Raw genomic sequence first — 14,830 nt, 5'->3', positions numbered from 1 at the left:
TTTAAACTCTTAGTACAAGTAATAAACTTCCAGCTATGATGGGTTTCATATTTGTGATACCTTTGTGATCAGCATTACAAATATACAACAACAGGCCAGCAATGGTGGCTCACGCCTGTAACCCCAGTGCTTTGGGAGGCTGAGGTGGGAGGATCACTTGAGCTCAGCGGTTCAAGACCAGCCTGGTCAACATGGCGAAACCCTGTCTCCACAAAAAATACAAAAGTTAGCTGGGCAAGGTGATGCATGCCTATAGCCCCAGCTACTTGGGAGACTGAGGCAGGAGAATTGCTTCAATCTGGGATGGGGAGGTAGGTTTCACTAAGCAGAAATCACACCATTACACTCCAGCCTGGGTGACAAGAGTGAAACCCTGTCCCCCCATTCCCCCCCCCAAAAAAAAGATATATACATATATACACACACACACACAGATATATATACACACACACCAACGAAAAATGCCATAGGCAAGGTATTCAATTGGCAATGACAAAGTTACTAGTATCATACTAATACTCCTAATATCATATTTTAGCCAGTGAGAAGAACTCATTGCGAATATGATTTTTTCTGTAGAGTATTATTTGATTCCAAGTAACTTACGAAGTAAGTTCATCCAAGCAAACTCAGAAAGAATTCAGTGATTTATATCCTACACAAATACTGATTACCTAAATGTAAATATCACTCGTGAGTATTGCTCATAAATCACAGTGTGCCCATGCACTCAATCGACAAATTTACTGAGGTCCTCTCATACACCAGGCAGTATTTCAGGAGTTGGAAATTCAGGAGTTGGAAATGCAGCAGTGAACAAGAGATAAGAACCCCTGCCTTCAGGAAGCTTTCATTCTAGATCTAGGAATCCAAATAAATATCAAGTTAATTGGATTTTTGTCATTTCAATTCTCTTGCAAGGTTGGCGCTGAAAGAAACTATTTCAGCTGCTCTGTGCATGACATGAGTTCAAGACAGGAGACGGGGGTGCAAGAGGGCAGAGGACCCAGATCCTAGCTGTACTTCCATATACTACCTTAGCTCATCTTTTTATGTCTCTGAGTCTCAGTTTCCTCATTTGTTCATTAAGTACTGGATTGGAGCCTGACGCATTACTCAATGCATAGTAGTTGAGGGGTATTTGAAAATGTGTGGGGGTGGGGAGGCATTCTGGTTGACACAATCACTGAGTGGGCCCAGGAATGGTGAATGTCCTTTATGTCACAGGACAAGCCTATACCGGGGTCACGGAGCTCCTGAGAGCCAAGATCGGCTGACTCTGTTTGTGGTCCTTTCCCAGATGCCATGCTATTCCATTCTTTCTAGGATTGTCTAGGGTGTTATGATCCCTGAGTTCTGTTCATTTGCAATAGGTTGGGTAGAGCAGTGAATGTTTCTTTGAAAAGAAAACCATCTGTCAACATCCTCTCCTCTGAAAACCTCAGACTAGGTAAAGCAGGCAGCTTCTAGTTATCATTCTAAAGCTACCTAAATTTTCAAAATGCCCCCCAGTTCCTTTTAGGAAGGTTTTTGTTTGTTTGTTTTTGAGATGGAGTCTTGCTCTGTCACCCAGGTTGTAGTACACTGGCACGATCTTAGCTCACTGCAACCTCCATCTCCTGGGTTCAAACAATTATCCTGCCTCAGCCTCCTGAGTAGCTAGTACTACAAGCGTGCACCACCACACCTGGCTAATTTTGGTATTTTTAGTAGAGATGGAGTTTAATCACATTGGCCAAGCTGGTCTTGAACTCCTGACCTCAAGTGACCTTCCCACCTTGGCCTCCGAAAGCGCTGGGATTACAGGCATTACCCACTGTGCCCAGTCTAGGAAAGTTTTTTCATACCCAAAGCTCAAATAACTAAAATTAAAATAATCGTATCAACTAGATTTAATTTCCACTAGGATTTAGCTAATTTGAGCTAATTTGATTGTAGCTTGTTACAAAAAGGTATGTTAGTACAGTCATGGTTTTGAGAAGACTTACAGCATCCTTCTAATGCCTGAAGTGGATAATTACAAAATATTTTGCAACCAAATCATTAATCTCTAGAAAACATGCAGTTTGTGGAAAGAATATGTGAACAAAACCAAAAAGGTTAAGTAAGAAAATCTTATCACATACATAGTGCAGTTAAACAACTATTACCTTCTTCACTGATGAGCAGACACAATGCAATGCTACCCAAGAAGTTAAAATCAGACCTCTCTAGGTTAAACATATCATAAATGAAAGAAGGAACTTTCACGTCCTACCAATTAGGTTGAAATGTCATCTTATTATCTCTGCCTCCTGCCCAAGTTTGGTGATGTTGTCATCTCCCTCTTTAGAGTTATTTAACCCCTAACCTGCCATTAAGACACATATTTGAGTGGCTATGGGCAACAGGATTACAAGTCATCCTAGAAAGATTCTTTTAACTAAATTGATGATTACTAAACTGTGCACTGACGTACCCTGGGGCCTCAAAGGGAATTCACAGAGGCACTTTCAGATATGTTAATTTTGTGGCAGAATGTCGTAATAGTAGACATCTGTTAGACATCATACAGTCAACATTAGATTGAGCTACATTCCTTTTGGCGATAGCGTATATCTGCCCTTTCAGTAGTTTCTGCAATGAATGCAATTGCTGCACAAAATGAGGTGGTGTCTAATCTAATTCCAAAGTTGAGACATCGCGCAGTGCTCAAGAGATGCACACATCCCCCTGTTCACTCTGGTCGAGAATGAGATCAAACTATTACTTTTTCCAATTTATTGTATTATTTTCTCAAACAGCTTCTAAGTCAATAGGACATAAATACTCATAGCTGATGGACCTAACTACTTTTTTTTTCTTTTTGGAGCTGGAGTCTCGCTCTGTCGCCCAGGCTGGAGTGCAGTGGCACGATCTCGGCTAACTGCAACTTCCACCTCCTGGGTTCAAGCGATTCTCCTGCTTCAGCCTCTCATGCAGCTGGGATTACAGGTGCCCACCACCACACCTGGCTAATTTTTTGTATTTTTAGTAGAGATGGGGTTTCACCACGTTGGCCAGGCTGGTTTCGAACTCGTGATCTCAAATGATCTGTCCGCCTTGGCCTCCCAAAGTGCTAGGATTACAGGTGTGAGCCACTATGCCCAGCCCTAAGTACTTAATTTTTAGACATTAGGTATTTCCTTTGTTCAAGGGACACTGGAAAAATTAATGAGACACTAACGGCACCATGAACCAAGAACGTTGAAGAACCTGTCAACTATACCTCTTGGTCAATCTCCAAAATAGGGCAGAGAATAGGAAGGGTTCTTTTTCGCAGAGATGTTATTTGGAAGAGATCAGGGCCTGGACCCACCTCCTCACAAAGCCACAGCAGAAGCAAGAGCTGGATTGGTCTCACTACTAGTGGAAGGTCAGGACCGGCAGATGGTCAGCTGCCCACATTTTATGCCTACTGCTCCCTTTATGTCTGGGGGTTCAAGGACAGAAGGGAAGAATTACTTAAATACACCCTAAGTACAGCCTATAAGCTAAAGACCAATAGACTTCAATTTTCATTTTAAACTTAGAAGTGTGCGCTCTTCAAAATAATTCACCAAGAGACAAAATAAAAGTATACTGTAAAAAATCAGTGATAGTTACTTATAATCCTTTTTGGGCGTTTATATTCATCCATCTTCGATTTATTCAACTGAAGTCCAACCGTGTAACAAAGATTAGGTAGGAATTTTGGCTATAAGCCAAACCAGCTTAATTGTAGAAAGGGGGTTTAAAGAATGCTAATTTCATTGTGGACTAGTAATTGACTGACAGGGATAAAAAAATAAGCGTTTAGGCTGCGTGGAGTGGCTCCTACCTGTAATCTAGCACTTCAGGAGGCTGAGGCAGGAGGATCACTTGAGCCCAGGAGTTTCAGACAAGCTTGGGCAACATAGTGCGATTCCTCTCCACAAAAAAATGTAAATATAAAAATAAAATAATATAAAGGGATAAAAGCAATTCTTATTAGTTTTAGGGAGAAAATAGTAGGTATATAGTATTTTTTAAAAGCTGCCATCACCTTAACTGCATCATCAAAATTAACACTGTCAATGAGGAACAGATGTAATACCTTGATAAGAACACATCATTTATGTAAATTCCTGTTCAGAATAGATAACCTGAATCCAATTACAAGAATCACTCATCTAACCCAAAATAAGAAACAGCCTTTAAAAGAAAAACAAAAAAAAGATCGTGTACTTCAAAAACATTTTCACAAAAGACAAAGAAAGGCTATGAAAATGCTTCAGGTTAAAGGAACATAGAGACATAATAACTAAATGCAATCCCTGATGTTAGTGCTAGAGGGGAAAATACTTTAAAGGACATTAAGTCAATTTACAAAACCAGAACCCAGTACATTAGGCAAATTCAAATAAATGTTATGTTTACTGATGTTGATACTTGCACTTTTGTTATATAAGAAAATACCCTTATTCTTAGGAAATATACTACTTAGCAGGAAAGGGCTATGATGTATACACTTATTCTCAAATGGTTCAGATAAAATAGTATATATATTTATTTATGTATGTATATACATGAGGGGAAAGAAAGAGACAAACAGCATGGATAAAAAGCAGATGAGCAGGGTATAGTGGCCCATGCCTGTAATCCCAGCATTCCAGGATTCCAAGGCAGGTGGATCACTTGAGCCCAGGAGTTTGAGACCAGCCTGGGCACCATGGCAAAACTCAGTCTCTACAAAAGATACAAAAAATTTAAGCAGATGTAGTGGTACACACCTGCAGTCCCAGCTACTTAGGAGGCTAGGGTGGGAGGATCTCTCCAGCCTGGGAGGCAGAGGCTGCAGTAAGCCAAGATCGCACCACTGCACCACTGCACCACTGCACTCTGGCCTGGGGGGCAAAGACAAACTCTATCTCTAATTAAAAAAAAAAAAAAAAAAAAAAAAGGAAATGATGTAAAATGTTAACAACAGGTCAATCTAAGTAAAGAACACGTAAGTTCTTTGTACTATTCTTATTTTTGCACCTTTGCTATACAGACCGGACCCCACTTACAGCGGTTCAAATTACAATTTTTCTACTTTACATTGGGTTTAACATGGTATTAAATGCTTTCTGACGTACAATATTTTTGACTTACAATAGGCTTATCCAGATATAACAGCACTGTTAAGTCAAAGAGCATCTGTAATTTGAAATTATTTCCAAATATTTTTCAGTAAGTAAAATGTCTTTGTAGCACTTTGGGGTACAAGAAGCTAACTGCTTCAGTAACTAAACAGGATGCCTGCGCCACAGCTAAAGAATGTATGATATGTATCAGACATACATGGGCGTAATGACAGGAAGTTCACTGTCAATCAACAGTGTGATGGTACCAAAGCACATAAACGCAAGTTCTCAGTCATTGCCTGCTGAAGACTCTGCAGTAAGTGATGTGCAGGAACAGTGAAAAGAACTGAAGATACCAAACTTAAATGAACAAGATATATAGGGACCTTACTGCTAAGGTTCACCATATGGAAGTGAAGTCTGCGTCATTTTGTGGTCTTCCTGGGGCGCCACAACAACTAGGCTCCTCAAATGATTCTGTTCTGTAGGTCTGGAGTGGGGCCTGGGGCCCAGATGCTCTCAAGTGCCCCAGAAGATAGCTGCAGATGGCCCACAGACTATACTAAGGCCACAGGTTCTAGCTGACCCTTTGCATGCTGGGAAGCCCCAGCTCCCATTAATGTACAATGATTTGTTCTTTTGAGGAAGTCTGTAGATTTCTTTACAGGGTATGAATAACATCAGGAAGGGTGATTTTCATCTTAAATCAAATGAGCTGAAGACTAAGTACAGAGAAAAAGATCCTTGAGGTTAAAGGACACTGTGCAGCTCCTCTCAGTCTGCCCAGAAAATTCCTACACATGCTCCAAGAATTCTGCTCAAGCATCACTTTTTGGGACTGATTCCTACATTCCTTCCCTTGAGGGCTGGATGAGAGCCCACTTATTGTTCCACGAGCCCATCTGTCTCAAGACCCTTCTCAACATTGTGCTGAAACTGTTAATTTTCCTTCCCTGTCTCTCTCTCTAGGCTGCTTCATGAAGGAAGGAGAAGGACTGGAATGGTGACTTGGAGACAGAATATCAGAACTCAGCTGCGGACATTATGAATGGAGGGTGCTGGTGGAATATGCCATGAAGATGGTCAGGAGTGCGCATCTCAGAGGAGTGGTTTGAGCTGAGGGTACAAATTTGAAGTTAGCAGTTTGGATAAAAGTTCACCACTTACACCAGAAGCAACTACACGAGTGAAAGAGAATGAGAACAGAAAAACATGGACTGCTAGAGAACATCAGTACTTAAGGCATGGAAAAGGAGATTATGAAGAAACAGCCAGAGGTGTATGAAAAAACTACCAGAGTTTATTGTCACAATATAGAAATAAGGCAAGGGAAGTGAGAGTCCCAAGGACAGTGGTCAAAGTGCCAAATGACGGAGAGAAATCAAGGAACACCTAATATGTATAATCCGGTACTCAGTACTAAAAATATGAGTTAAAATACGTGGTATCAAATTACAGTGAGATGAACAATAACACTGAGACTCAAACACACAACAAGGACCTCAAAGGAAGAAAAGTTAGGTGACCATTTACCAAAGAAAGAACTCAAGCTGCCCACATGCAATTAGCTAGTCCACACCGGGGTACCGTCTTCATTCCAATTTTAGGTCATGACTCAAATTAGGACAGACATGAATTTTCCAAGACTATAGGTAAGAGTTTTATTTCACTTTGCTACAAAATATACATATATAATTATATATGTATATATATATATACATAAATATAATACAAGTCAAATTTTATAAATTATGTGATGGTATTTTATTTTTTTTGAGACGGAGTTTTGCTCGTCTCCCAGGCTGGAGTGCAATGGCGTGATCTCTGCTCACCGCAACCTCCACCTCCGAGGTTCAAGCAATTCTCCTGCCTCAGCCTCCTGCCTCAGCTAATTTTTTTTTTTATTTTGAGTAGAGACAGGGTTTCACCTTGTCAGCCTGGATGGTCTCGAAACCCTGACCTCAAGTGATCCACCCACCTCAGCCTCCCAAAGTGCAGGGATTATAGGCATGAGCCACCACACCCAGACTTTAATTTTAATTTAATCTATTTTCGTACTGTCAGGACCTTTACTCCTTTTATATACCTACCCTCCAGGCTTGGCATAAGGTTGGCTATTCACATGTGTTATAAAGTTAGAAAACACATTTGATGATACAAGTGGCCCCGTCTGAAAGTTTTTATCATATATGAGATTTTGTGTCTGCAGGCTCCCCACCAATTCTGTGGGACATTCTTTCAATAGATTCCTTTCCTGCTTAAGTGAGCCTCATTGAGTTCTGTTTCTTGTACCTAAGAATCCTAAATAAAAACCAACATTTTATTTTACTAATAAAATTTTAAAAATTAACTATCATTAATTTTATTAACCATCCCATTTTAAATTTTATTAAGAAAAAAAGGCTAGACCCTTAAAGTAAAGGTTATCCCTTTAGAGTGAGTATTAGCTCTTTGAAAACAACACGCTATTTTTCTCATTTCTCTGTGGATGACTGAGACTTTCACCAGAGACTGGATTCCAACCAAGAATTGGTACTTGGTAACCACAAAGCACATTTAAAGTCCAACACGTAGTAACAAGTCTCAATATATGTTTGTGAGTTCAGAACATACAACTCTTTATTACACCATTTAAGGGTAAACATTAATATTTCAAATTACCATTTATTTTAAGAACTTAAATATAATTTTCATGAAAAAATTAAAGTATCAGCTTGGATTAGATATTTGCCTAGTGGAAGAGATGAATTTTCTTTTCTCTGGGGGACTTGACTATATAATCACATTTGTAATGTTAAAAAAAAATCTGGCCAGGCACAGTGGCGCACACCTGTAATCCCAGCACTTTGGGAGGCCAAGGCAGGACCCTGTTTCAAAAACAAAAATTTAAGTAACAATTGAAGTGTTTGCTTCCAGAGGTTGTAATGCTTTCCTTTGTCTACCCTCCACTCTAATTTTCACTCCCTCTCTTATTCCAGACTTCTCTGCACAACTCCATCAGATTCTTGCCCTCTTTTCTCATTTTCAGTTAATATATTCCTAGGATGATGTGATTCAAGCTCCTTTTTTTTCTTTCTTTCTTTTTTTTTTCTTGAGACAGGGTCCCACTCTGTCACCCAGGCTATAGTGCAGTGATGTGATCTCAGCTCACTACAGTCTCAACCTTTCTGGCTCAAGGGATCCTCCGACTCTAGCCTCCCAAGTGGCTGCGACTACAGGCACATGCCGCCACACCCAGCTAATTTTTAAAAATATTTTTATAGAGACAGGGGTCTTGTCATGTTGCCTCAGTTGGCCTTGAACTCCTGAGCTCAAGCAATTTGTCTGCCTTGGCCTCCCAGTGGGTTGAGATTACAGGTGCGAGCCACCGTGCCCAGCCTCATTTTCAGTTCTTCAGGAAAGATATCACATTGTGGGTCAGAAACTGAGTGAAAAGAGAGCTACTTCCTAAGTGTCAGCTGAACATTCTGAAATTGCATTCTTTCAAACACCAGGGTGTTATTGACAGTTTTAAAGTCATGATTTTCCATAAGGAAGGACTGTTAATGTGATGAGGGGGAAAACAAAAAAGCCTAAAGCAGTTGGCTTCTTATGAACAATCAAATCAAACCCTGGAGTGTGTCAGGCCCTCTGCTTGTGACAGAACACACATTTCTGCTCTTAATCATAAAAGTAATTTTTAAGTATCATACAAGTATTTCTGATAAGCAAAAAGATCCTATTATCTTTGCTGAAGAAAAACAAGTGAGAAAGTGAGTAATTCTGAATCATGTTTTAACTGCAAATATAGGCAATAACTCGTAAGAAAAAAAAAAGACAACAAGGTCTAAAATTAAGTCCCAAAGATATTACCACTGTAAATACATTTTTTCATACATGACACATTTTGGAATAAAAAGTGATTTAAAAATCTAAGCAAAGGAAAAATAAAGCTCAAAACATGAAGTCTAAAAAATCTAATTCCTATCAATTATTTTTACTTTTAAAGGATAATCATTATAAAAATAGGTACTCTGACTTTTTATTTTTAATTGTAAAATTCATGTAATGAAATTTACCGTCTTAACCATTTTTAAGTATACAGTCCAGTAGCATTAAATACAGTCACAGTTTTCTACTGCTAAATTCATTCACTGTTATGCAACCAAACTCCAAATCTTTTTCATCTTGCATAACTGTAACTCTGTACCCATTAAACAAGTGCCCATTCTCGCCTCCCACAGCCCCTGACACCTCTCATTCTATTTTCTGCCTCTATGAATGTGACCACTCTAGGGACCACATATTAGTGGAATCACACAGTATTTGTCACACTCTGACTGGCTAATTTCACAAAGCATCATGTCTCAAACTGCATCTGTATTTTAGTATGTGTCAGAATTTCTCTCCTTTTTAAGACTGAAAAATATTCCATTGTATGGATATACATACTGCATTTCGTGTATCCATTCATCTATTAATGGATATTGGGTTGGGGCTGCCTCTACCTTTTTTTTTTGGAGAGGAGGTCTTGCTGTGTCACCCAAGCTAGAGTGCAGTGATGTGATCATAGCTCACCGCAAACTCAGCCTCCTGGGCTCAAGCAATCCTCCCGCCTTTGCTCCCAAGTAGCTGGGACTACAGGCATGAGCCACCATGCCTGGCTAATGTTATTTATTTATTTTTGTAGAGACAGGGTCTTCTGACTATGTTTCCCAGGCTGGCCTTGAACTCCTGAGCTCAAGTGATCCTCCCACCTCGCCTCCCAGAGTGTTTGGATTACAGGGGCGTGAGCCCCAGCACTCAGCCTTCACTTATTTTAAAACAATTAATTTAACTAAGCAGGCAAAGTGCTGGAGTCTGATCCCTTGCCTCCAAGGCAGCAGAAAAAACACAAATGTTAAAAGGAAGTAGGGGAAAGGTTGGTACACCATCAAGTGTGCAGCAAATGATGATAATAATATTGCTAGCTTCTGATGAGGGTTTTCAGACAGCAGCAACTCCTTCAAACCTTTGTTTGTGAAGTAGGAACATACATATGCTAGATACTAAAAACACAGAGACCATGCCTACTTTGAAGGCCAGATGGCCAAAGGACAAACATCTAACCAGTAAATAATTATAAACAATATGGAAAATAAGGTAATAGAGACAGGCACACAATGGCCCAGACCCATCCCAGCCTGGGGCTCAGCAAAGGCTCCCCCCTTACCTGCCTTCCAAGATGAGGCTCAGGCATGGAGCGAGAGTCTGGAGGGTCAAGAGGAAGGGGAAGGCACTGCAGATACGGGACAGCACAATAAGACGTGGAGGAGAGAAAGCAAAGCACAGGCTTGGAGGTAGAACCTAACTCAATGAAAAGGGCATCCCAATAGCAGAGCTCAAAACAGAATGGGAAAGACAGCAACAACACCTGACTAAGGATCAATCAACAGGAAGAAACAAAAACCTACTGGAAGGCATGCATCACCGGATACCCATTCATGTGCCAGTATGAACCTCCTGGAGTAGCCTCGTCTGCAGAAAACCAATGGCGGCCCAGGAGTATAAATTAAAATTGAAGCAGTGAAAGGTGACACTGATTAAAAGCTTACAGACTTCATGGTACCCCTCATTCCATTCAATGAAAATATTTTAAAAGTCTAAAACACATCCAAAAGAAGGCCACTTTATAAAATCCAAACTGTTACTTTTCTCTGGCTTTTCAAATAGGAGTAACTTGCCCAGTTAGTACATTATAGTTCTACATTATTATTTACATATAACATCTGCTTCCTTCCAAAAACGATTGCATCAGCTACTATTTTGTTATTTGCTAGTCATGCTTCACAGACTAGTGGAACTGCAAAGGGCCTATAAGATTATGTGTCTACACACAGTTTTTAGCCCCCGGATGCTTGAGAAGGAGCTGGATCACCAAAATGGGAAAGGAAAGTTCTGCGCCCTGCTCAGGGGTGAGTCCAGGAGATGACTGTGCAAACAATAATGACAATGCAATGACATGTGCCTGCAAGAAGAATGTGGGTGGTGCCAGAGGACTAAGTGGAGCCATGTTCAGGTAGGAGACATCCCTTTACTCACTTTTCCATTCATTCACTCACTAATTCATTCTTTAGTTTGGTGCCTCGTAAGAGCCAGGCACTGGTCCTCAGGCTAGAGTTGTCTATACAGGCACACATTTCCATTGAGGTGAGGTTTGAAGCTCCCTAGTCAGCGATGAGAAGAAAGTATGCTAGGTAGAAAGAATGGGGAGACCAACACAGCTTCAAGGACTGACAGCTGGGGAAGAGTGAGCAGAAGGGCTGGAGGTGGGAGACAGGAACAGGTGGAGCCAAGAGCACAGGTCGGGGAGGGGGAGCACAGAGAGTTAGCATCAGGGGACGGAGAGTACAGAGAGCTAGCATCAGGGACAGGAGCACGGAAAGCCAGAAGCACATCTTTTCCTTGATAGGAAGAAAGGAATTAAGGATGTGGAAATATGGTTCCATTTCATCATAGGGAGAGGCAGGAAACATATCAGTGAGCAATGACAAGATACAAGGTGGCCATAAAAATTGTGAGCAGAGGCCAAGCATGGTGGCTTACACCTGTAATCCCAGCACTTTGGGAGGCCAAGGAAAAAGGAAAGAAAGAAAGAGAAAAAGAAAGAAAGAAAGAAAGAAAGAGAAAAAGAAAGAAAGAAAGAAAGAAAGAAAGAAAGAAAGAAAGAAAGAAAGGAGGAAAGAAAGAGAGAAAGAAAGAGAGAAAGAAAGAGAGAGAGAAAGAGAGAGAGAAAGAGAGAGAAAGAGAGAGAGAAAGGAAAGGAGGAAGGAAGGAAAGAAAGAAAGAATAAGTAAATAAGTAGTCCAAAGCTGATTAAGGTCTACTTGGGCAAATGCAAAGTTATAGGATGTTTCTGTTGTAAAGTTAAAGCTACCAGAGTAGCAGGACAGGGAACACTTGGGGAGCTTGGGAAGCCCTTGTTTTCCCAGAACTTCTCCTTACTTTTATAGACTCAGGGCTTGAACATCCCTCAGCAGCAGAACTTCACCAGACTTGAAAGAAACCAACATGCACATTGAGAATGCAGCAAATGAGTAATGAGTTGTTTCCTTTCTTTTTGGGCAGACACACCTACCCCACACCAGCGCATGCTTGGCGATCACAGGATCCCAGCAAGGGGAGTTAATTGTTCCATTCAAACATTTAGTAGCATTAGGCCATAAGTTTTGCAGTAGGGATAGCCTTCTGTGTTAAACACATCCTTCATAGAGCTTGTTCCACCAGGTGGTTCCTTCTTGGTCAATTGCTGCTCACTATTCATTCATTCATTCATTTATTAGAGACAGTGTTTGCCGTTGCCCAGGCTGGAGTGCAGTGGCACGATCTTGGCTCACTGCAACCTCTGCCTCCCCAGTTCAAGCAATTCTTCTGCCTCACCCTCCCTAGTAGCTGGGATTACAGGTATACACCACCATGCCTGGCTAATTTTTATATTTACAGTAGAGACGGGGTTTCACCATATTGGCCAGGCTGGTCTCGAACTCCTGACTTTGTGATCCACCTGCTTCGGTCTCCCAAAGTGCTGGGATTATAAGAGTGTGCCACCGTACCCAGCCTACTTCTCTATTTTGTAAAGTTTATTTTGACTGTTTTCTGGCATTATCTCAAGGTCTTACTAATTATGGTCTACATGGGGTTGTAATGACATTGTTCTCTTTTGCATCATCCAAGTAATTCTCAAAAACATTAAAAATCACAAGGCCCAAGATTAGGACAGTTCCATATGCCCTTCAGGTTGACCCTGAATTACTTAAGCCTCTTAACCACTTGACTTTCTACTCAGGAAAGGATTTGGGAGGAATTCTCCTTCAGTTATTTTTGTTTATATTATTAACTTTCAACTAAGGTTGTTTTTTTATTTTTTCTATTGTTAGTAACTGAAATACAGTCCTTTATGAAACTCCACACACACCCTCATTTAAGTAGAGGGCAGCTCATTAATGCAAAATCAAATCATTAACTACTCTGGCTTCCATTATTTTATCTTAATAGTGTGACAAAAGTTTTCAGAGAGAAAAAAAAAAGCAAAACCATCCAGCAAACCTCTATAGACATTTGTTAAATGAAGAAGGACGGTGAAGGGGGCTTTCTGAAGATATGTATATGCCGAGTGCAGCCTATCTATTTTCATTTTTATGCCTATTGAATTACTTTTAGAAAAAAAAAAGTCTCCTCTGCTGAAGCTTGGAACCATATATACATATATACCATTGCATGTCAACATTAATGATATGTTACAGTACTTGTTTTATTTTGTATTTTTTAAGTTTAGTCTTGTCAGATGTAACAAAACATCTTATTGCATAGAAACTCAAAATTACTGGTTACAAGAGCAGAACTGAAACAACATTCCAGAGATTTTCATTTGTCCCCGGACTAAAACCAAGCTTACAATCCATAAGGGTACTATTCTCAAAGAGTTCTAGACAGTGACCCTCTAAGACATTGTATGTCAGAAAGAAAGCCCATTCTTCAATTTCCAAAACCATGGTATTTAAATAATTATTTTCTAGCAAAGTCAAAAGTAGAGTACCTATTTGATGACAGGGTGACTATTTTAAAAAGCTCAATATTCTGTCCCAATTTCCAATGGGAGAACAAATGTTCCTATGTAAGCGAACTGTTTCAAAAAGATGTAGCTTTTCTAGCTCTATGATTGGTTTAAGTCACTTGCCACTCTGAGAAGAGATAAATCCTTAAAAAGTTGGGAAAGTTAGATGTCGATGTTACAGCCTTTAAAAAGTGAATGAAAAGGATTCAGTGGAGCCAAGTAATTGTATTACTTTGGAAGAAGTATCATTATCCTGAAGTAATAACTTGTTACTAATCAAGCTATTCAAAGTAAAATGAAATTTCATACATTTCAAACATATCCAGAATATTGAACACAAAGCAGACCATGCAAAGGTTTGTTTCTTGAGTGAAAACGCTCACTTACCTGGGGGTTCAAGAAGGGAAGGTTAGGAGGTGGCTACATCATTCCTCCTCTGGGTCAAAATTACCTTGGCGTCTCTCCTTGAAATAGGAAGGCAGCTAAAATAAAATAAAAACAGAAAGCAACCCTTGTAAATTTCCATGTCTTAAATGTATGTGGACAAAATGGGAAAATTTTAAATCACTTAGCATACAAAATACAATTCATCTGAAAGTATTACCCCAAAAAGCAGGATGGTATTTGTTCTCTCCCTCTTTCAATGAATAAAATGCAAACTATTTGTTTTAAAAAAATCAAGGCTTTAAATAGTGATAACCATGTCTAAAGGTGTCTAAAAATGAAGCTGAACATTTTCACCTGAAAAAGAGCAAATCATAAAAGCTGACCTCGCAAGAAACAAACGTGCCCAGCTGTCAGCGAGCCGCTTCCTAACTCGCAGCTCTGCTTCCAATGCTCTGACAGTGCTGAAGTCACACTGGGGTTTCCAGGTTGGGGTCAGGAGGGAAAGTGCTGCCCCCCTCTGCAAGGACTGTGTTCAGCGCCACCGCTTAAAAAAAGAAAAAAAGGTTTCATGAAATGAAATGTTAAAAAATAAAAAATCCTCCTCTTTTCCCCAGGGAAGGAAAGCGTGCACACGCTGGAAAACGGTAGGAGTAGGGAGGAACGCCCGCCTTCCTGAGGCACCGCAGGGTTCGCCGCGCAGCGCCGCTGGTGAGGACCCAGCGCATCTGCCCATAGCGCCCGGGCCGCGCCTGGAGCCTCCCGCTCC

General features: G+C 40.4%; 1 protein-coding gene across 12 annotated transcripts in view; it reads right to left on the bottom strand.

Moving 5' to 3' along the window:
- CSGALNACT1 (chondroitin sulfate N-acetylgalactosaminyltransferase 1) overlaps positions 1 to 14,830 on the bottom strand; it is a 415,609-nt gene that overhangs the window by 183,512 nt on the left and 217,267 nt on the right. For 9 of the 12 annotated variants that reach the window (XM_063637633.1, XM_063637658.1, XM_055286415.2 and 6 more), the window contains one exon: positions 14,065 to 14,159. The exons of 1 other annotated variant lie outside the window; for it this stretch is intronic. The gene's annotated coding sequence lies outside the window, so the exon portion shown is untranslated. Of the gene's footprint in view, positions 1 to 14,064; positions 14,160 to 14,281; positions 14,807 to 14,830 lie in introns of those variants that run through there. 2 more of the 12 variants (XM_055286372.2, XM_055286390.2) reach the window with 2 other exon arrangements.

Source organism: Symphalangus syndactylus, chromosome 1 (assembly GCF_028878055.3).
Source record: "Symphalangus syndactylus isolate Jambi chromosome 1, NHGRI_mSymSyn1-v2.1_pri, whole genome shotgun sequence".
Lineage (NCBI taxonomy): Eukaryota > Metazoa > Chordata > Mammalia > Primates > Hylobatidae > Symphalangus > Symphalangus syndactylus.
Note: the sequence above shows the minus strand (reverse complement) of the source record. Positions and strands in the feature narration are given on the sequence as shown.